Here is a 23,352-nt window from a genome sequence, read left to right as displayed (position 1 = left end):
TAACTAAAATCTTGACAATTTGTAAGACATTATAGAACATAGTTAAACTGGGACAGGTTTTGTCAATAACTTTGTGAAATCATATGTGAAGTTTAGTTAGAAAACTAAGTGTTATGCAATCTTATGTGCGATGTAAAAAACAATAATATAATTTTATATTAATATATTATTAATACGTACACATGTACATCAAAGTATAGTGTATCAATAAAATTGCATTATCGCCGTGTACAGCTTTATAGGTTAAACCTAGTAGAAGATACAAACCCTTAATTACTACACTATTTTCGAATTTAAGTATGTTAATTTATTTTGAATAAGATTATTTAATTTATTTTATTTATGTATAAAACATTTGGAATTTTAGAATGTTGTATTGTTTATTTGTGTTATCATGGTTGATGAATTGTCTTAAAATATCATCATTCAATAAATTCCGCGAAATCGCGGGTCTTTAACTAATATATATATATATATATATATATATATATATATATATATATATATATATAATTACATCTGCTTATGATCTTGTGTTTATTGTTCATATCATATTATATCATCATCATCATCATCACTGCTAAATATCACTTATAATTATCTGATAATCCATCGGCTATTGTTTGGACAAACAAGTGGTATGAGAGCGGTATTAGGTTTTAATAGGTTCCAAAGGCTTGATTCGTGTTTTAAATCCCGTTTTCTATTAAAATTCATTCGATATTGTTCAGATCTGAGAAGAATATATAAAATCCGTACTAAGTGTTTATTCATTTTAGGATATGAATATTGACTCATTCTACTGGTTGAAATAATTAATCCAAAAGATTGTCATTGGTCTGTCATCATAGGTGTGGCACGTTGATTTATTTTTTTATATATCAGTTTCTATTATAAATCTAAAAGTTGTTTGTGGTTAAAATGACTTTGACCGAATGAATAGGGATCAATGAATGAATAGGGATCAATTGATAGATTAACTCATTGGAGAGTGATGAGATTATAGAACCCGTCATTTTTGAAGCAAATAAAGCAAAGAGTTTACCCTTTCTTTTGTATAAAATCCGTGAGGAGCGATTAAACTGAACGTAAAAGGTGCATCCAGCTAACTACAATCCAAAACTCGTAGCGATCTAACGGTTAACGAATGCGCTATAAATTTTCTCCTTGTGCATGAACATCCGAATTCGATAGATCAATCATAGAAGAGTATATTTTGTGACCTAGTATTCATACTAATATAATATATCTTAAAAGCATAAACAAACAAAAAAAAAATATTCTTTATAAATAAGAAAAAAAAAACATAATCAGAAAAAAAAAACATAAAAGAGTATTTTAAAAGAATAAACAAAAAAGAAAAACTAACTTTTTTGTATATTGAGAAAACGTAATCTAACAAAAAATAATAATAATAAATTAAAAGAAAAAGAAAGAAGGAAAAAGAAAAGAAACATAGAGAAAAAAGGACTATGATATCATCGTCGTCATCGGTCGTGAAAAAAAAAAAAGAATTATAGTTACTATATTTCATCTTTGGTGCCATTGCTGGAGTGATAGGCACATGTTTCTCAGTCGACTTGCCCAGAATCAGTTCTCCTGCGTCTTTCTTTCTTTCGATGATAAGACCTAAGAAAGGCATTTTCTAATCCAATGAACAATACTTTGTCAATATTTGTGTACTACGGTAATAAGGAAATTGAAAATGGGAAATGGCGAGGGAAACAAAGTTGGGACTACACTAATCACGTGACTCGCACACACACACATAAGCGAACACACATAACCAAACGAAACAGTTGACAAATATTAGGACAAATTATTATTATTATTATTATTATTATTATTATTATTATTATTATTATTATAAACTTAAAAGTATTAAAACTTACAAAAAATTAGTGGAAGCCTAGAGACAATCTGGGCCCCCACACCTCTAGCAATAGCAAAACCTATCCTAGTAAAAATATGAGCAGCAGCACCGGCACCAATATCTTGCGTCATCGAACTCTTCTGAACCCGCTTTAGCAAAGAAACAGCATCCTTTTCCAATTCCCCAAGGGAAGAAAATGAGAAAGGAATGAAACCATAACCAATCGCCTGACAGCTAGATTCGTACTTGACCCGCTTTCGACGAGCCGCATCAACCACAGCACGTCCAGGGACAAAGTCAGAAAGCCCAGACTGTGTCAAAGGAGAAGACCCTGTCAAGTCAACACAAACATCGCGACCACAATCTCAGGAATAAAGTAACACATCTGCAGGTCTGAGGGCCCTGTCGTTCCCTCCAGACAACCCAATGTCAACCTCCTTTCTCGCTGAAATCCCAGATCGATAACAAACATCAACAAGGGAATCCCGAACAACATTATGTCGATGCTTAATACCCACCATACCAGCACAAGACACCGCGTGATCCCCGAAAATATCCCCAGTAAAAACCCTTGAACAGACAGAGCATGCCGTCGAGATAGAGAACAATGGAACACCCAACCGGTAGCACAACACACATCGGTAAGTCTTTGTGTTCATCGTCTGACCCAACCCCAAAATAGGGACTGCCCTTAGCCAAGCAGAGGCGTGATCACCCTGCTGCGATTTCCATAAGGCCGATTGTCGGGGAGATAATGAAAAAGTGGATTCTGCAGAAGCGGTAACCTTTGTGAAATAAACATCTGCCAATTTCTTCATGAGTATGGGGGCAGCGACCTCACTCTGATTACCTAAAATATCAAACCCAACCGTTTTATTAAACAGACCCAATGCATCTTCAAAAGCACGACCAAGACCAACAATACCCGCATGACGTAGGAGCTTGGTCTGCAACACAGCAGACTGTAATCGAGAAGCCAGAAAAGCATAATGACGAACATCTCCCGCAGAATAAACACCAAGCCCTCCAAATGCAAATGGCAAGCCGCCACTGCCAATCACCAAACCCAGGCCCTGAAGCAGTAACAATACGCTCCAAGGAAGATCGAAGGGCTCCATCGAAAGCGCGTTGAGCCGCCTCAAATATACAAGGAGGACAAGTACGCAAGGTAAAGTAGAGTTTAGAAACTCTCGTACATGCCCTAAGCAACAACAACTCACACTGAGGATCATCAAGCTTAGCAACCTTATCCATAAGCGCAATGGACTTGGTCACCCTTTGCATCACCAGTTCACTACTAAAACCAAGATCGGAACTTGCGGGGGCCCCAAGCAACTTAACACCATTTAAAGGTCGAGCAATATTAGGAGGAAAGACACCTACTTGCCTGCTGCGAGGGTCCTCCGTAGGCCAGAAAATTTCTGTTTTTTCAACGTTGAGATGTAGCCCAAAACGAGGCCCATCCCCCATAATCAAATGCAAAAACTTCCCCACCACCAAAGTGTCCCCAATAATAGTGCCATCATCCAAATACCACGCCTGAAGACAAACCTCAAAATTATCTCTGATTTTAGAAACCAAGGGTTGAAAGACAAAAGCAAAAAGCAGCGGACCAAGGGGATCACCCTGTTGCACCCCCTGAGAAGACCATAAGGTGTGGTTCTCATAATACAATCTTGCTGGATTAGAGTAGCAAAATTCAACCCACTGAGAAATGCTCGGACAAAGGCGGCGAACTTCACGTAACATGAACGTACGATCAACAAGATTGAATGCATTTTGAAAATCAACTAATAACATAGAGAGGCCAACATCAGAGCCACGATCCTCAATCAACCGATTCACAGCATGAAGAATAGCCTCACCACCTGAAGAAACACCAACACCAAATTGAAGACCATCGAAGTAACTTCCCAAAGACTGGCCAACCATAGCAGCGCCAACCTTCGAAACAAGACGTCGCCAAAACAGTACCCACAGCTATAGGACGAATACCATCGCCGGGCTTGACAAGCGGTGTGAGGGGAGCACTAGCTATATACTCTCCTAATTCCATAGGGCACCTTCCAGCAAGAAAGAGATTAACGACCCCGGTAATAGAGCCAACCAACTCATCCTAGACTGTCACAGCAGCACCACTCAAGCAATCCATAAGGTGTTGTGCACGTAAACCATCCCTACCACATGATGTGCCCCGAGGAAAACTTTTATTATTATTATTATTATTATTATTATTATTATTATTATTATTATTATTATTATTATTATTATTATATTTTTGTTAAAAAGAGGCAAAGGATGATATTGAAAAAAAAAAAAAAAAAAAAAAACTCCATCCAAAGTGTTGTTTGTGAAGTTTTTGATTGAGATATATGAAAACGAATACACACCCTAACACATGTTTCATTAATTTTATTCTGAGTTTATTCAAACATTCATTTAGCATAATAATTAAAATATAATTACATCAAATTATTGAAATTATAACATATGCAATCTAAACATGGTTTAGTAAGTTATATGTTTCTTATTTCTGGGTTAAGAAGTGCAGCGGTTGCAGTGTCATTTCCTCAAAGTATATTTGGTGGCTGAAGTAGGAAAGCTGGAACTTGTGTGCAAAGCTGGAAATGGAACTTAAGAGACCTTGTTGCAATTTAAGTTATTATAAATAACTTATCTTTTTTATTTGGGTTAAAGCCAAAAATAAGCTACAAGCTTACACAAATGTACCGATGTCGCCCACAAACTTATTTCCGTCCTACTGTCGCCTACAAACTTTCAAAAAGTGTTCCAATGTAAACAAAAACTTTCAAAAAGTGTACCAATGTAAACAAAAATGACTTGCTACCGCCTAAACCTGTCAAAATTGACACGTGTCGTTCGTGAATTGGATCTTAATTTTTAAAAAAAATAAAATAAATAAAAACAAAAATTCAGGTCAAAATTAGTATGTAACAGGTCAAAACGCCAAAATGTTGATATTAGCACATTTTTTCAAAGTTTGTAGGCGACAGTAGGACGGAAATGAGTTTGTGGGCGACATCGGTACATTTGTGTAAGTTTGTAGCCTATTTTTGGCTTTAACCCTTTTTATTTTTCATTTTTTTATCTTTTCATCTGCTATATCTCCCCCCTCTCTCGCTCATTTTGATATCCCAATTAGGGTTTGTATTCATCTTCATTCGATACGGTGAGAGTTTACAAGTTCCATAGCAATTATACTTGTTTGTGAGGATTGCTACCGTGTGAATTGTTGTACTGATTCATAATCATTTTGATTGTGTATCCTTTTTAGTAAATTTTGACTTGTGGTTTGGAAGATTTACTTCCTGTGATTGGAAGTTTCATATTTTTGTTTTCTTCATGGTATCAGAGCGGAGGTTTTGATATTCGATTCACTGCTTCTTCTTTTTCTTTTCAACCGGCTTGATTGGAAAATTAGGGTTTCTGAGATTTGATCAAAATTGATTGGTCTGTGTTCTTGACTATGTTCGAGTACGAAAAAGATCTATGGCTATTTGTTGTGGTTAGCCGATGGTAATCTAGGGATTTTCAATAGGTACCTTATATTTAACAAAATTAGGGTTTCTTCAAACCCTAATCGGGTGTTCTTCCGCTACTTATTCTTGATCTTCAAAGGGAAGTCTCGTGTTTATTAGTGCTTTCTGTTTCTTTAATCCCTTTTATTTACCAGATCTCTACGCCCAAATCTTGATCCAAATCCTTGAGATATGTGAATACCTAATCAAGCGTAGTTCAATCTTGACCTTTCTATACTATTTTTATTTCTTGTTAATCATCCCTATAGGTTTCCTGACTAGTAGTCAGTTTTCTGGTTTGTTTTCTAACCATACACGTGTATGAACAATGAATTTGTTGCTGTTTTATGTGATTTGTATGCTATTTGATTTACTGTTCTTTAATTACATGATTTTTGGTTAACTACTTTCATTATTTGATTGTTTGTATTCTGTTTTATTAGATCATCATGTGTGATAGTAATTCTACTAAATCTTCTAATATAACAAAGATTAGTAAACTTGAATGTAATGATCCATAATATCTTCATCCTAGTGATACTTCTAGTGCTTCACTTATAACACAAAAGTTAAAAGGAACTGAAAATTATAATGTGTAGTGTTGTGCTATGAAACTTGCTTTACAGACCAAAAATAAAATTGGTTTTTATTGATGGTTCTTGTCCCAGGTTTGGTTATGAAGATGATGATGTGTTACTAGGTCAAGAAGATAGATGTAATTTTGTTGTGCTTACTTGGATTCTTGTTTCTTAATCTGAAGAAGTATATAGTGGTCAGATTTTTTCAAAAACTGCTGAAATTGTTTGGCAAGAACTAAAAGAAACTTATAAGAAAGTTGATGCTTCTGTCACTTTTAATCTCTACCATCAAATAAATTCTTGTAGTCAAAATGGTCAACCACTTTCTGATTATTATCACAAACTCAATGCAATGTCGAGACAATCTGATAAAATGGTAAAAATTCATGACAGAGTTTTAGCATCAAAGTCTTTTCAGGATCATAATAAATTTTTAAAACTTATGCAGTTTCTAATGGAATTAGATTATATCTATATACCTATTAGAAGCCAAATACTTACATCTGACCATGTAACTTCTGTTAAAGTTGTTTTTTTAATTATTTCTAGAGATGAGTCTCATAGAATGCATTATTCAAATTCATATATGTCCAGAAATCAATCTTCTGCATTTACTAGCAAAAACACTGTCAATAATGCTGCTATTAACAATTATAACAATAATTATAACAACAATTATAATAACACAAATAACAGTAGTAATAAAAAGAAGTATATAAATCCACCATTAAAGTGTACAAACTGTAACATGCTTGGTCATACTGTTGATAGATGCTATGAGCTTATAGGATATCCACCTGGCTATATTAAAAAACGATTTAATCAAGGTGCACTTAGGTTCAATAGTAATAACTGTGTTTCTGATAAAAATGATGTTGGTAGTTCTTCTGTTTAGTTGACAAGCGAGCAGACTATGAAGCCTTTGAGTCTTGTCAATGAAAAACCTGTCAACCATCTTGTTAACAACAACATGGAAGGTAGTTATCAAAACAATAATGTTTTCTATAATTCAAATTTTAATAAATGTTTTTCTGCAAACTGTTTTCATGTGAACCAATCCTTGTCTAAAGGCTGGATCATTGATTCTAGGGAAACCAGCACATGGTTTCTAACTCTCAAAAACTGGATAATGTTGTTAATGTTAGTGATTTAAACTTAAGTGTTAACCATCCTAATAAAACTGTTGTTAAAATTTTACAAACGGGAAATTTAAAACTTTCTAATAAAATTGTGTTATTTGATGTGCTTGTTATACCCCAGTAATATGTGAGTCTTTTGTCTGTCAACAAGTTAATTAAAGACTGTAATCTTGTTGTGAGTTTTGATATTAAAAATACTATATATAGGATTTGAATAATTAAGGACTGATGGAGACTGTAGTGAATGTGATGGTCTTTATTTTTTTGATGATTTTGGTAAGCAGTATAGTTCAAAAATGTATGTGCATGATTTATCTAAACAAAAAACTTGGCTTAACAGACTTGGTCATCCTCTAGACTAAGTATTATCTGTTTTAGGAGAAAAACTTGGATTTAATAAAGTTAATAACTGTGATCCTTGTGACATATGTCATCAAGCTAAACAAACTAGGGAACCCTTTCCCTTAAGTGATCATAAAACTAAAAGTATAGCGATTTAATACACTTGGATACATGGGGGCCTTATAAAGTTAAAAGTAAAGGAGACAAATATATATTAACTATTGTTGATGATTATAAAAGAGTTGTGTGGACATACCTACTTAAGTCTAAAGAAGATGTTTTTTCATATTTTAAAAGTTTTTATTATTTACTATTAAATCAATTTGACATATTGATCAAGCATAGAATAAATATATCAGGTTCGATACATGCTTGACATCAATAAGGGGGATTTAAGGGTTGCTCGAGTTTAACTCTCCGATCCGGAGTACCGTGAGTAACCCCTTGCAAGATGGGGATCTCAACAGGGTTGGTTAAACGTAGACCCACCATCGACGGGTTGACCGGTTAGTGATAGCTAGGTTAGATTGTATGGTTTATGTTCATGGAACGTTACCTGTGACCAGCTAGTGAAGTGTACTGTGAGTTCCGGTAGCGCGCGTATATGATGCGCTAAGGGAGATAGCGCGGTCAGTCCGTACCTTGATACTAAAAATAGTATAATTGTGAATCCCAATGGACCATGATGATTTCCTTGTGATTCGAGTCCTTTATTTATATCCACAGTACCCTTTACTCATTTGTGCCACGTGTTCTTCATTAATATCCTGTCTGTACCGCCTTAGTGGTTGGAGGAGGAGACCAGGGAACAGTACATGTTACTTTTATGCTGGATGTCTGTACCCTCCATTCGTTGCAGGGGTTTATGGCACGTACATAGTATGTCAGGTCTTTATTATGCGCTTGACTATACCTAGCGCACATTTACTTGCGCCAGGCGTGCCTTCGAGCCAGGATTTGTGCATGCATGGTGCAAGTGTGATACACAACACGAGCTAATCGGATATGCATATCATTAAGTCCCCCCCCCCCCCCCGTTCGATATTATGCGCAAGTATTGCGCATGGTGTCGAACTCAACTGCTGTCTTAATTCTGTAACAGACATGACATGACAGCCGTCACATCACCTGCTCCTTTCATTGAATTCTTATACAGTCAGGATAGCTTGTAGCCATCCTTTATTCTCCTATAAATACACCTTTTCCTTTCATTTGTTGTTTTTGCTTCACTTTCAATTTTCAACATGTCTTCTTGCGCAGATCTTTCGAATGTCGATTCTATTCCTCCAACTATCACACCTGAGTATGTATCTCATCTCTCGAAGCGATATCTGCCTATGGGGTTGTTGCGTTCAGATCGATCCAACCGCCTTTCTGGTGGTAAAGTGGCGGTATACAGTGTGGTTTTTGAGCGGGGAAACCTGCGCATTCCTCCCACAAATTTTTTCATGCGCGTTCTTTCTCATTTTAACATAGGTATGGGTCAGCTAGACCCAGATAGCGCCTGTTGCCTTGTTATTTTCCAAATGTGGTGTAAGGCTCACGATTTTATTTTCGCCGTGAATTTATTTAAGAACATTTTTCTTTTTGAGCGACTCGATACCTGCTGGTTTACTTTCCGTGATAATGCTCATTTTACTGACGGGGTCAGGGCAGGAAACCCTCCAGATTGGAAAGAGAGTTATTTCTTTGTGGATAACACATTCATCCCTCTAGGGTTTTCAAACGTCGGCTCCTGGGAATATGTCTACAACGAAAGTCAGAATGTTGCGGCTTCTTTAAGTTCTAGCGAACAATCGATGCTAGATAAATGTGTTGGTCGCGCATTACTGTTGTGTAATACAGTAATAATTCTTTGTATGTCGGCGGCATATCCAAGCATTGGCCTAATCCTAATTACTACCCTCAGTTTAGCCTCCATCTTCAAGGTATAAACCTTTGCTTTATTTTTTTTTCATTTAATTCTTTCCTTCTTTAACGTTTATGTTTATTTTGGCAGCAATATCTTTCGTGGAGTATTTAGAGTCTTCGTGTTTGATGTCTGTGGCGGTAGATCGTATGCCGTTGGTAAAAGGCTTCTCAGCCAGACGTCTCATCACAGTTGCCTCCACTTCTGTCTCTTCGCGCAAGAAGAAGAAGAAGAAAAACTCTGCACAGTACACTGATTTCCCAAAACGAGTTCCTCATGGGAAGTTTATTCCCTCGCACAGTGATAGGCCAATTGGGAGGAAGCGAAGGGGGCCAAGCGTTCCTTCCTCATCAAAACGCGCCCGTACTTGTGTGTTTTATTTCTCTTTCTTATGAAGTCGTCTGATCGTTTATTGACTAATATTATGAAGTCGTCTTCCGGTGGGAGTTGGAAAAGGAGAATGATTGTTGCGATAGTCAGAATAAGGACAAGGATCAGAACTGGATTAAGCATTTTCAGAATCTTTTAGATGTATGAAACAAGAAGGAAAGTATAGGAATGGTGAGAATAATGGAACGGAAGAGCTTAATTTATAAGGGAAATATCAGACAGAGTAATCGAGGCAGATCACCGTATTTAATTATAGAGATCTTAATTTTCTTACTCGCCGAAGAATCAAATCTTTTAGATTTCGAAGATTTTCTCTAAATCCCTTGAATTCCGGAATTCAAATAAGGCAACGTCAGAAGTTAAAACGAAACTCCATTTATTCATTTCACTCTTTGGTGATAGCTTCATTCATACTCTTCGAATAATCGAATTATTTTTATCCATATTACTCAATGATGATAAAACTCAATTTATCAACTCATATTCGTCATGAAAACATTTTTATTGTTAGCCATGGCCACCTCACTCAAATTTCAGGACGAAATTTCTTTAACGGGTAGGTACTGTGATGACCCGGGAATTTCCGATCAAATTTAAACTTAATCTTATGTGATTTCGACACGATAAGCAAAGTCTGTTAAACTGGGTCTCATAATGTTTGAACTATTTTCATGAATGCATTTGACTTTGACCAGTCCCGTCGATTCACGAACCTTTAACGTATATATAGATGTTTGTATATGTAGATATTTAAATATAATAAAATTAAATGTGTTGCTGAACTGATAAAGGATAACTTAAAATAACCAAAACTTGTTATAGCATACCAAATATTATACTCTGAGATTATTTATAATCGATATACTCATTTACTTGATATTTAAAGTATAATTAAATATGTAGTAATTGAAATACATATATATGATGGATATACATATTGTATGTACGTTATAATAAATAAAATATTCAATATATGTTATTATATGTTAGATATTATATGATATTATATAATATGATATAAATGATAAATAGAAGTAATAATATAATAAATGTAATTACAAGTTGGAAGTATAGATGTGTTAGTAATATTATTGATATACATGTTATAAATTTTCTTCTTATCATTATCATTAGTAATATTATTATTATTATATTATTATTAATAAGATTAATTATAAGTTATAAATATAAATATATAAATAAAAGGGATATACAAATAAGGATATAAATATGGTTAGATATATACAAGTATATATTAAGAATCAGTAATAACATCAAGACTAGTGTTATTAATATTGTCATTTTTAGAATATAACATATAGATATGAAATTGATATATATTATTATTATCACTAATATTATTATTAATATTAACATAGTGAGTATTAATACTATAATTATCAATAATGATATTTTTATTATAAATTTCACTAAAATTATTATTATTTGTGATTTATTATTATTATTACTCTTACAATTATTATTATTAGAAATTGTTATTATTATTTGTATTTTGATTATTATTATTATTAATATAATTATAATTATTAATTATAAATATATATAGGAAACGTACGTACCAAATTGGGACGTAATTCTGTTGTGAATCACCATCAGTCCTATTTAATTTGTCTGTGTAATTGGATTCTTCATACAAATTAGTCATATAACTAGACAAAAGCAGGTAGAGGAATATGGAACTTTATTTTTTTTTTGTCTTCTGTCTGCTAGAGTAAACAGGTCGATTCCCTTCCATCCCATAAATCAGTCGATGAACTACACCATGTTAATCATTTTTTTTTAACTTCTCCACCCTCAATATATAACTACAATTCTCTTGTGTTTGAATATATTGTTAAAGTATTATTTTTTTTTTTTACAAGTCGACACCTCTGTTAGACAGGTGATTCAGCAATTATTTGATTTCGAACAAATTTTTAAAATCTGGAAATGCAGGATTGTTGGGAATTCTATAATGAAGATCTCTGCAAAATTTCGTGTATCAATTCATCAAATTGAGTTCAAATTTTCGAGTCAATGTTTATAATGAAAAAGTCAACAATTTTGTTCATGGAGAAATTTGAAATCGTTTTGATGTTATAGATTCAATTGATGATCAATATAGTTTCCAACAACGATTTAGAACTTATGTTATTTAGGAACTTTCATCTAAAATGTTCCCGTAGTCAAAATCAATTTTTTTTATTATTGTTTCAGTCGACGAACAGCTCGCAGTTGTTCTTCTTTTTATTTTTATTTTGTTAATCAAATTACTCACTTATAATTATTTTGGTAATGAATACTAAATCCTAAACTCGATCCATTTCAAAGCTTTGCATCGATTGTATAATTTGGTCGAATTGCTTTACTGAAGATGAAGGAGAAAGGGATAAACAGAAATGATATATATTTAATTTAGTACAGCATCTTAACAGAAAGACAGATGATAGACGGATGGTTAGGGTACTTGGGGTTAAATGGGAGGTCTCGGGTTCAAATCTTGTTGTGGGCATTTTTTTTGGATTAACACTTAAAGGTAGTCTTTATTTATTATAATTATCATTATGTTTATTATTATTATTATTATTATTATTATTATTATTATTATTATTATTATTGTTATTATTATTATTATTATCATTACTAGTTATTATAATGATTATAATTGTTATTATTATGATTATTATTGTATTGTTCTTATTAGTATTTTAATTATTATTATAAGTATCATAATTGTTGATATTATTATTATCATAACTATAATTATTATTAAAGTCATTAGTATTAGCATTAAGATTATTATTATTAAAATCATTAAGAGTATTATTATTATCATTTAGGATTAGTATTAGTATCATTATCGAAATTAATATTATTACAAGATTATTAATGTTTACCATCGCTATGAATATGATTACTATTATTTCTATGAAAACAATAAAAAGGAAAAATTAATTATTAGTTTCATTAAAAATTAACACTTGTATCATTTTGTAATTAATAATATTATTATCAGTATTATTACTAGGTTAATAATTATATGAATACATGAAAATTAGGATTAGGATTACAAAATTAATGTAAAAGAAATCATAGTCATTAGTTTGTAAATTAAACACGAGGGTTATGAGTATTATGACTACGAATATACAAGTTTTAATAATATTGTCAATATTATAAACGTAGAAATCGTGGATATAAATATTATTATCATTAATATTAGTATTAGTATCAAATTTAACAATATCGTTATTATTATTAGTATTATCGATATTAAGAAAGTTATTATTATCAGTAAATCATTATTATCAAAACTATCATTTTGTTACAAATAACTATTTTGTATCTTAAATATACTTAATACATATATTATAATTATATTAATAGTTTATATATGTACTTAGCTAACATAATAACAATAGTTATATAAATACTTATATATAACAAACTAATGATATCTTTTTATATAATGCTAATCAATATATATATATATATATAGATATAGATATATTAATATAACTAAATATATATGATATTAAACAATCTGAATATATGCACAAACTAATTAAGTATAATATATAATTAAAGATAAAATATAAAATTGTTCGATTATGATTATGTGTATTAATATATATACAAATGATATAGGTTCGTGAATCCGAGGCCAACCCTGCATTGTTCAGTTGTTCAAAGTCGTCATATGTATTTTTACTACAAATACAGTATCGTGAGTTTCATTTGCTCCCTTTTTAAGTCATTACATTTTTGGGCTGAGAATACATGCAAATGCTTTATTAACTGTTTTACAATATTTATATGTGTGAGTTTCATTCGCCTTTTTACCCTTTATATTTTTGGGCTGAGAATACATGCGCATTTTTTATAAATGTTTTACGAAATAGACACAAGTAATCGAACTGTATTATATGGTTGAATGATCGAAATCGAATATGCCCCTTTTTATTAGTCTGGTAATCTAAGAATTAGGGAACAGACACCCTAATTGACGCGAATCCTAAAGATAGATCTATCGTGCCCAACAAGCCCCATCCAAAGTACCGGATGCTTTAGTACTTCGAAATTTATATCATGTCCGAAGGAGGATCCCGGAATGATGGGGATATTCTTATATACATATTGTGAATGTCGGTTACCAGGTGTTCAATCCATATGAATGATATTTTTGTCTCTATGCATGGGATGTATGTTTATGAGAAATGGAAATATGAAATCTTGTGGTCTATTAAAAATTATGAAATAATTATTTATGTTAAACTAATGAACTCACCAACCTTTTGGTTCACACTTTAAAGCATGTTTATTCTCAGGTACGAAAAAACTCTTCCGCTGTGTATTTGCTCATTTTAGGGATATTACTTGGAGTCATTCATGACATATTTCAAAAGACGTTGCATTCGAGTCGTTGAGTTCATCAAGATTATATTTAAGTCAATTACATTTGGATATATTATGAAATGCTATATATGTCTGTCAACTGTCATTGTAACGAAAGTTTGTCTTTTAAAAATGAATGCAATGTTTGTAAAATGTATCATATAGAGGTCAAGTACCTCGCGATGTAATCAACTATTGTGAATCGTTTATAATCGATATGGACTTCGTCCAGATGGATTAGGACGGGTCCTTTCAGTTGGTATCAGAGCGGTGGTCGTAGCGAACCAGGTCTGCATTAGTGTGTCTAACTGATAAGTCGTTAGGATGCTTTAGTGAGTCTGGACTTCGACCGTGTCTGCATGTCAAAAGTTTTGCTTATCATTTTCGTGTCAAAAATTACCTGCTTATCATTCTTAGAGAATCACTTGCTTATCATCCTTAGTCTAGACACATCTTATTGCATTGATTGCATGATTAGTGTATAGTCAAAAATTCATATCTTAGCATATCTGCTAATTCACATCTTAGCGTATCTGTTATTGTAAACTGTGCCTGACATTTTCTGTAGATTCCTCTGTAACTCATGAGATTTTAGTATTATATATGCATATGTAAATTATGTATTGCAGGGTACTAATCTACATCCTATAATCTATTTCTTATCGAAAATCCTTCATCTGATCGTACGAGATGAATCCTGCAACCAGTTCGAGTCCCTCAGATTCCGATAGATATTCCGATAGTTATTCCGACAACTATTCCGAAATAGATGTTCACCTAAACTCTGAAAACAGCGTCATCAGCATGAATCAACCAATCAACCATTATCAATTCATTTGATGGGTTCGTAGTCGACTTAATTAATGGAAACGCGCAGAAGGCAATTCCTTCCACCAACCGAATTCACCTCACAATGAACCTGAAGCGTTTACCGGCGAACCTGTTCGAGACACCATTTTCAGTCTCATTTCCAGGGTAACTCGACAAGATTATATTCTATCCACAATTCTGAACCTTATTCATCCGCTCGTTCCGATCGACAATCATCCTGGAGTAATAAGCCAACGAACTTCGACCTCGAATAATCAATTTGGAGAACATGGTGCGAAACTTACCAGCTTCAGCAACATCACCGACATCAACAGAACCATCAGTAACAACACCAGTACTATCAACAATCCAGGCCTCGACATCTCATTCTGTACCTTGAATATAATTATTGTTCTACGAATCGTTCTACATCATTTATCTTCGTTCAACATGGTGATTATGTAATCTCTAATATGTTAGAGATTATATATTCTTGTTCTAACAATAAATCAAATGAGTTTAATATCATATTGACTCATTAAATCCATGATTACATCTGAGGAAAATATATATGTATATATGTTTTCAAAAAGATTGTAATTAAAAATTCTTTTGTACAAACTGTTAATGGTGAAAATATTTTAACGGGTAGGTAATACCCGAGGAATATTTAAATTTCACATTAATAAGTTACACTGTATATTCTTCGAATCTGATTCAACAGTTATTCACTATCCTATTTACAACCACCGAGATACGTATTCGTTCACCAAAGAATAACTATTTTCATTCAAATTCAATTTCATATTTGGGTTTTAACCTATCAGAATCCAACAAGTGGCATAATGAAGAAATAATGGACACAATAAAAATTGATTAGAAACAGACTAATTAACAATATTCAATTTTATTAAGAAACCACGCTAACAAAATCCTAGCTAACTGTTCCTAGCTAACTGTTAATTCCGTATTACATTTTATTTATCGCAATTTCATTATCGCAATTTATTTTATCGCAATTTATATTCTCGCAATTTTAATTATCGTCATTTAATTTCTGTTATTTACTTTATGCATTTTATTAATTGTCATTTAATTTCTGTATTTATTTTACGCACTTAAAATATTGGGACACGTATACAATGTTTTGACATATCATATCGACCCATCTATATATATATATATATATATATATATATATATATATATATATATATATATATATATATATATATATATATATATATATATAGTTTGAGTTTTGATCGAGTCTGAGACGTATACGGGTCACGATACATATTAATTAATTTGAATATTATATATTAAACTATATATGAATTGTTGAATTGCTAACTGTGGACTATCAACTAAGGACTCCCAACAATTGGACAATTAAAATGAATTAAAATATTGTTTATAACATATGAAACTAAATAATTCTTCAAGATTGCCACTTGATTTCGTTTTAAACATCATTTGTATCTTCACGATTACATTCTGCGTTCAAACCTTTCATGATTCTTGAAAACACCTCAATCGAGAGGATGAACCAACCGCACTTCATCTACAGAAAAAAAAATTGATGCATATAGATATGCACTTACAACCACTCAAAACTTGAGTAAACGTTTAAAACGTAGCTATGCTAATTTCTTAGTGTTATTATTACCCAAAATAACTTTGCATCTGCTGTTCGAGATAGCCATTTTTGTCACAGCTCCAGTAAGACAACTTCGACTTTTTGTACGAAACAACCTTATTATAACGTAGTTATATACGCATGCTCTTTTATTGTTACCGGGGAACCTTTTATATTCCACCATATTACCGTCAGCGTTTAATCATCTAAAAATACAATACTCTTGAAATCACCTCGGATCGATAACCAATGATTCAGATATGGTAACAGTAAATGTAGAAGAATCGGCAATCAGTACATTGAAAACTCACAGCATATCTACATCAACAGTTATATGTATAACATTTATCTCTTAGAATAATGACCTTCCATTCTGAAATTTTGAAAAGCACCCAGCCTACGAATTAATTGGACTTCGAAAAAGCTGAATGAAGCAGCAGAAACTGTAGAAACCGTAAACAACCTTAATTGTTGGAAGTTTGATGATTGAGAATAAACTGGAAAACAAATTGAGATAACCATGAAGGAGATCAAGGACAAATACAAGGACCATACCCTATATTCAAAGAATCCAGATAATTCTGGATCCGTTGAAATCTTTAGAGAATATCTTGCTCCGAAGTCATGTTAAAATCTTACGGAAAAATCTTTCTCCATCAACCATCGAACTTAGAAATTCCAAAATATCATCATCAATATCTTCGATATTTCTGAGGATATTTTCATAAATATTCTCGTCCAAAATTATATGCCTCTTCGTGCTTCCTGTATCATTATGATGGGAAACATTCAATAGAAAATTTAGTACCGAAAAGCAGATTATGCGAAACTATGAAGAAGGTCATGGACAAATCACAAAGAATAAGTTTGACTTCAAAGAATCCAAATGATTCAATGCCTGCTGAAATCTTTAGTGAATATCTTGCTTCTGACTCCAAACTCTTGCGGACAAATTTTCTTCATCATCCTTCGATATTAGAAATTCCAAGATATCATAGTATCTTTCATTATAAATATCCTCCATATTTCTGAAGATATTTTCATAACTATTCTTATCTGAAATCATTAATCTCTTCGTAATATCAGTGTTACAGCATATAGAAACTGTTAGTTTCTATATTCTGTAAACTTTCAAGCTTAAAATATGAATGTTATTGAAGTAATGTTGGAACTGATGCATGACTTAGTATAATATAATGACACTTGATCAACGTGATTATATTACAGTAAGTCATGCTGAATTTCTAATGAAACGTGATGATGGTTAACAGTAGATTATACCATCATCATATATCAGGTTACATAACTCTTTCATTCTACATAACCTCCGAACATATCAAGAAGAATATATTCTTGATAGTTCTATTGTCTGTATTTTTGATAAATTTGAAAATCAAATCGTGCTATGACGTTCCACCCTACTTAGAACATTATAATCATTCGAAACTCTATATCTACGAATTCTGGATCATTATTCACTTGATTTAGAGTCGGGAAGAGAAAACAAGAGCATGGAGCTCCGAAAAATAAAGGAAAATATAAAGCCGATCACAAACACAGGAATTACAAACCGTGTATGTCAATGTTTATCGCAACATAAAGACACAGGAGAATTAAAAACACTATAACCCCAAGGGCGAAGTAGAAGAAAACAGATTCTTCCGGTGGGAGTTGGAAAAGGAGAATGATTGTTGCGATAGTCAGAATAAGGACAAGGATCAGAACTGGATTAAGCATTTTCAGAATCTTTTGGATGTATGAAACAAGAAGGAAAGTATAGGAATGGTGAGAATAATGGAACGGAAGAGCTTAATTTATAAGGGAAATATCAGACAGAGTAATCGAGGCAGATCACCGTATTTAATTATAGAGATCTTAATTTCCTTACTCGCTGAAGAATCAAATATTTTAGATTTCGAAGATTTTCTCTAAATCCCTTGAATTCCGGAATTCAAATAAGGCAACGTCAGAAGTTAAAACGAAACTCCATTTATTCATTTCACTCTTTGGTGATAGCTTCATTCGTACTCTTCGAATAATCGAATTATTTTTATCCATATTACTCAATGATGATAAAACTCAATTTATCAACTCATATTTCATCATGAAAACATTTTTATTGTTAGCCATGGCCACCTCACTCAAATTTCGGGACGAAATTTCTTTAACGGGTAGGTACTGTGATGACCCGGGAATTTCCGATCAAATTTAAACTTAATCTTATGTGATTTCGACACGATAAGCAAAGTCTATTAAACTGGGTCTCATAATGTTTGAACTATTTTCATGAATGCATTTGACTTTGACCAGTCCCGTCGATTCACGAACCTTTAACGTATATATAGATGTTTGTATATGTAGATATTTAAATATAATAAAATTAAATGTGTTGCTGAACTGATAAAGGATAACTTAAAATAACCAAAACTTGTTATAGCTGTAGCGACCCCGACAAATCGTCAAGTGACGGCGTCGTCTACATGGGTCCCATTACCTGGTCATAAGTCTTTAAGACAAAGTTTGACCAAAATATGTCGCCTTCATTTCAAAATAAAGATTGTTCCCAAAGTTTACAAGAATTGTTCAACCAAAAGTTAAGTTACACGGTTATAAGTACAAAGGAAATCTAGGCGACACGGTTTAAAGTAAAGTCATAAGACGCTCCATGAAAAGCATGTATACTCGACATCCAATGCAAGTATCAAATAATGAGCGGAAGCATGTTTCACATATCGTGCAAGACCTGAGAAAAACATAGAAATCTGTCAACGAAAACGTTGGTGAAATCATAGGGTTAAGTAAGTAAGTGAGTAAAAGTAAGTAAGTCGAACCACAAGGTTTGCAAAGTTGAAATAATAGTAACACATTCTAAAAGTTAATATTCACGAGCACCCAATTATCAAAACTTAACATTCCGTCCGTTGAATACCCCATCAATAGTGCTAGAACAAACACTGATTCTCGAAAATATATTTCATCCGTAAACGGTAGCGAACCGTCAAAGATGAGGGTTGTCAAACCCATATGGCCATATAACATAAGTTCTCGCTTACACCATCTGATGTAACTAATGATAATCGGATTGAGGATTTTCGTTCTAAACTCGTATGTAGAATGTTTGTTTTCCCGTTCTTGTGTTCACTTAGTTCAAAAGAATCGTTTATGTTTTCTCATCCCAAATATAAGTTCAAAAAGAGTAAAAGTGGGACTATGATCTCACCTTGCGTGCAAGAGTTAATAAAGTACTTCAACAAGTAAACGCGTGCAAAGACAAAGCTAGTCTTGACCTAAACATATAGGTTATATCAATAACGGTAAACACAAACGGTCAAAGATGTTCAATTAGTCCTATGGCTCGTTACGACTCGATTATGTAGCATGTGAATCAATTAGTCAAGTTTCATGCACGATACAAGTAATTAAGCATGTTAGAACGATCGTATAATTGTTTGGTTAAGTTTGACTAAAAGTCAAACTTGGTCAAAGTCAAAGTCAACGGGGTCGGGTCGGGTATCCGACAATTTTCCCAAGACGAGGAGTCATATAAGAGCCTAATAGTCAAGTTTCATGTTAAACGGAGTTTTAGTTAAGCGGAAACATTTTTGTGACATTTAAAAACAAAAGAGAGTGGCCTGGGGCTTTTGCGCGGCGCGCACTGGGTTGCGCGGCGCGCACCCAAGTGCAATTTCTGGTCAGAACCCAACCAAGAAGGCAAACATATGGGATCTCTGATTCTGCGCGGCGCGCAGGTAAATGCGCGGCGCGCAATACCTGGGAATCATGCAGTTTGCAGAAAAAAAAAGACCAAGTCACGAACCAAAACTCAAATTAACATATTTTATGAACCGAAAACATCCAAAATGCATACTATATATCGTTGGAAAGGTAATTTGACAAGGAAAACTAATAAACACATCTCATCAATCAATCTACCTATTACAACAACCAAAACCGTATCTAATACTTAACATTAACCGCATACAAGTTCGTAAATGCAATTCAATGATTCGGGCAACCAATTTACGTGAATGATATGCCGTTTCGAAGGTAATCAAGCATACAATCCAACTAAACACTTACCAATAATAATCCATGGCATTCAATGCATCAAAAGTCCATTTCAAGTTCATCAAACCCTAACCCAAATTCACCAAAATCAATAATCAAGTTCATGAAGTTTTCTAAGGCAACCTACACATCAAATTGAAGCTAGTGATGCTAGTAACACAATTAAAACATCAACTTTTAACATCTAACAACATATGATCATCCTAAATTCAAGAACAACGCACCAAAATTTAAGTTCATGCTAGTTACACTAAAACAACGAGATCGAGCATATAAATTACACACACGACATCACAATGAGCCATAGACACTAACTAACACCATTTCAAGTCAAAAACACGAATTTAGAGAAATCTAGAGTTTTAGAAATGTTACCCAAACTTGATGATATTGGTATCAAAATGTAGAGGATGAAGAGAGGATCACGAAAATGTAATTTGTTTTGATGTTTGCTTCTCCAATCGGATTTAGATGATGATTTTATGTTTGAGGGTTTTGAGTTCAAAAATGGGAAGTAGAGAGAAAGAGGAGGATGAAGGTGGGAGGTGGAGATGAAATGAATGGATGTGGTAAGTGGGTTGACTAGTTGACCTAGTCAACTAGTTTGCCCATTTGGCAATCTCGGTCCCTCGAGTTTCAAAGCGGGTGCGGGAATTAACCCAACGAATATTTTAAAAACGTTCGAGTAACGGATGACTTTATAATTAAATAACGAGGATATTATGAACGTTAGTTAACGAAAGATGCCAAATTAAATGACGAAAGATATTATTTAAAAAAAAAAGACGGTGTTAAAATAAATTTAACGGAAAAACGCGGGATGTTACATTATCCACACCTCAAAAGAAATTTCGTCCCGAAATTTAGTTGGAAGTAGTAGTCGATATCTCTTACTCGAGACTTTACGTTGTTCATGATATGAATAAGTGTAGGTACGTCCTTGAGTGTTCTCATGAATTTGGATAGTCAGGGTTTTACGTTGTATTAAGGTTTGGTTTTACGATCCCTGGTTTCAACTGGTTTTCCTATGAAGAGTAGTTTGTCATCGATAGTTGATGTATCTAGCAGGATTGCACGTTCCTGTTCCGCAGGACACGTTTCTAAGTTTGTTACACGAAATGTAGGGTAAATGGAAACTTAATTGAGTCGGAAGTTCTAAACGGTAGGAAGCGGTTCCAATACGCCCCAAGGTTTCAAAAGGTTCAATATTGCGGCTATAGCCTTTCTCGATTTCCCAAAATGGATTACACCTTTCCAAGGTGCGGTTTCTCAATATTACGCGGTTACACACTGGGATTTGTGAGGTTTTCATCTAAGTTTGGTATAACTCTTTTGGCGACTACGGATCGTCTCGAGCCCTCCTCGGATTTGAATGATTTCAATTGTTGTTTCTTGATGGAGTTCAGATTTCGGTGGTTGATGCTTTGGTTAAATGAACAGGGGTATGACATTAGCGGTCATATAGGGTTTCGGAAAGTGCGCGTGAACACACGAGTGGTAACTACTGTTGTAAGAGTGATCTACTAAAGGTGACAATACGAGTTTGTGACATGTCTTTCCAAGACGTAAATCGTTCGTTTTCTCGGTTCGTCTGTTTGTGGGTGGTACGCGGTACTCATGTCTAAGCGGGTTCCCAAGGTTTCTTGTAAAACTAGAAGTGAAACGAGTATTTCGATACAGAATAATTGACAAAGATACACCGTGTTGGAATAGAATCTCTTAAGATACGTTTGAACAAGTTAGTTAGGGTTCGAAAAATGTTCGTTAGGACTATTCACCCTCGTGGCGAATGTTAAGGTAATATGAGGAGTTTCTCTATCCATGGAGGAATGTCACAAGGAGTTTCCTTAAACGGAAGTGCGAGCGATAAAGATAGGAGTGAAATGAGGTCTTAGAATAGGATGAGTTTACATCTCAAGGTCGCCGTATTGTGCATCTAGTTGTCAAAAGTTGAAGTTTGAAAGAAAATCGAGATAGTACACGTAGTTGTATAGTTCGGGGTTGAATAGTAGTTGGCCGATTATCAGAAACACAAGGACGTTATGTCAAATAAGAGTGATGTATCCTTGGATTGCGTGTTATCTTAAGTTCCAGTAATATCAGACGGTAACGGTGGAATAACAGAGGTACGTAGTGTGGTACGTGATGACGAGAAAAGTTGATCGGATCAACAATTATGTATTCGAATCCTTCGTGCAAAAATAACGAATTTCAGTTCCGTTGATTTCGAGTCGAGAGAGTATGCCTTTCGGGCGTTTAAGTAGAATTATTTTCATATTGAGTTCCGTTATGTGCTATACGAATTTAGCTAGAAAGGTTTGCGTGCAAAATTACGTTTAAGGTTCGAACACGGAGAGGTTTAAAGTTTTCCTTAGTGAGTTAACGAGGTTAAAGTCGTGTAACACGAGAAAAGTCAGAAATGAATCTTCGGTGATAACAGGCGAGATCTAAGATTTTACGAATACAAGTCTGAGTTGGGAGAGTTTCCTGATTACATGTGGCTTGATTTCGAGATTGATTGTAATGCCTTGACCATTAACGTCATGGTCTAGAAAATTGGACTTCGTTCAACAAAAATTCCCACTCGGAGAATTTGGTATAGAGTTGCTCTTTTCTCAAAAGTTCGAGCGTAAGATGGTGATGTTGTTCGTTTTCCTTCTTTACTTGAAT

The sequence above is a fragment of the Rutidosis leptorrhynchoides genome, chromosome 3, assembly GCF_046630445.1.
Source record: "Rutidosis leptorrhynchoides isolate AG116_Rl617_1_P2 chromosome 3, CSIRO_AGI_Rlap_v1, whole genome shotgun sequence".
In the NCBI taxonomy this organism is placed as follows: domain Eukaryota; kingdom Viridiplantae; phylum Streptophyta; class Magnoliopsida; order Asterales; family Asteraceae; genus Rutidosis; species Rutidosis leptorrhynchoides.
This window is presented reverse-complemented; position numbering follows the sequence as displayed.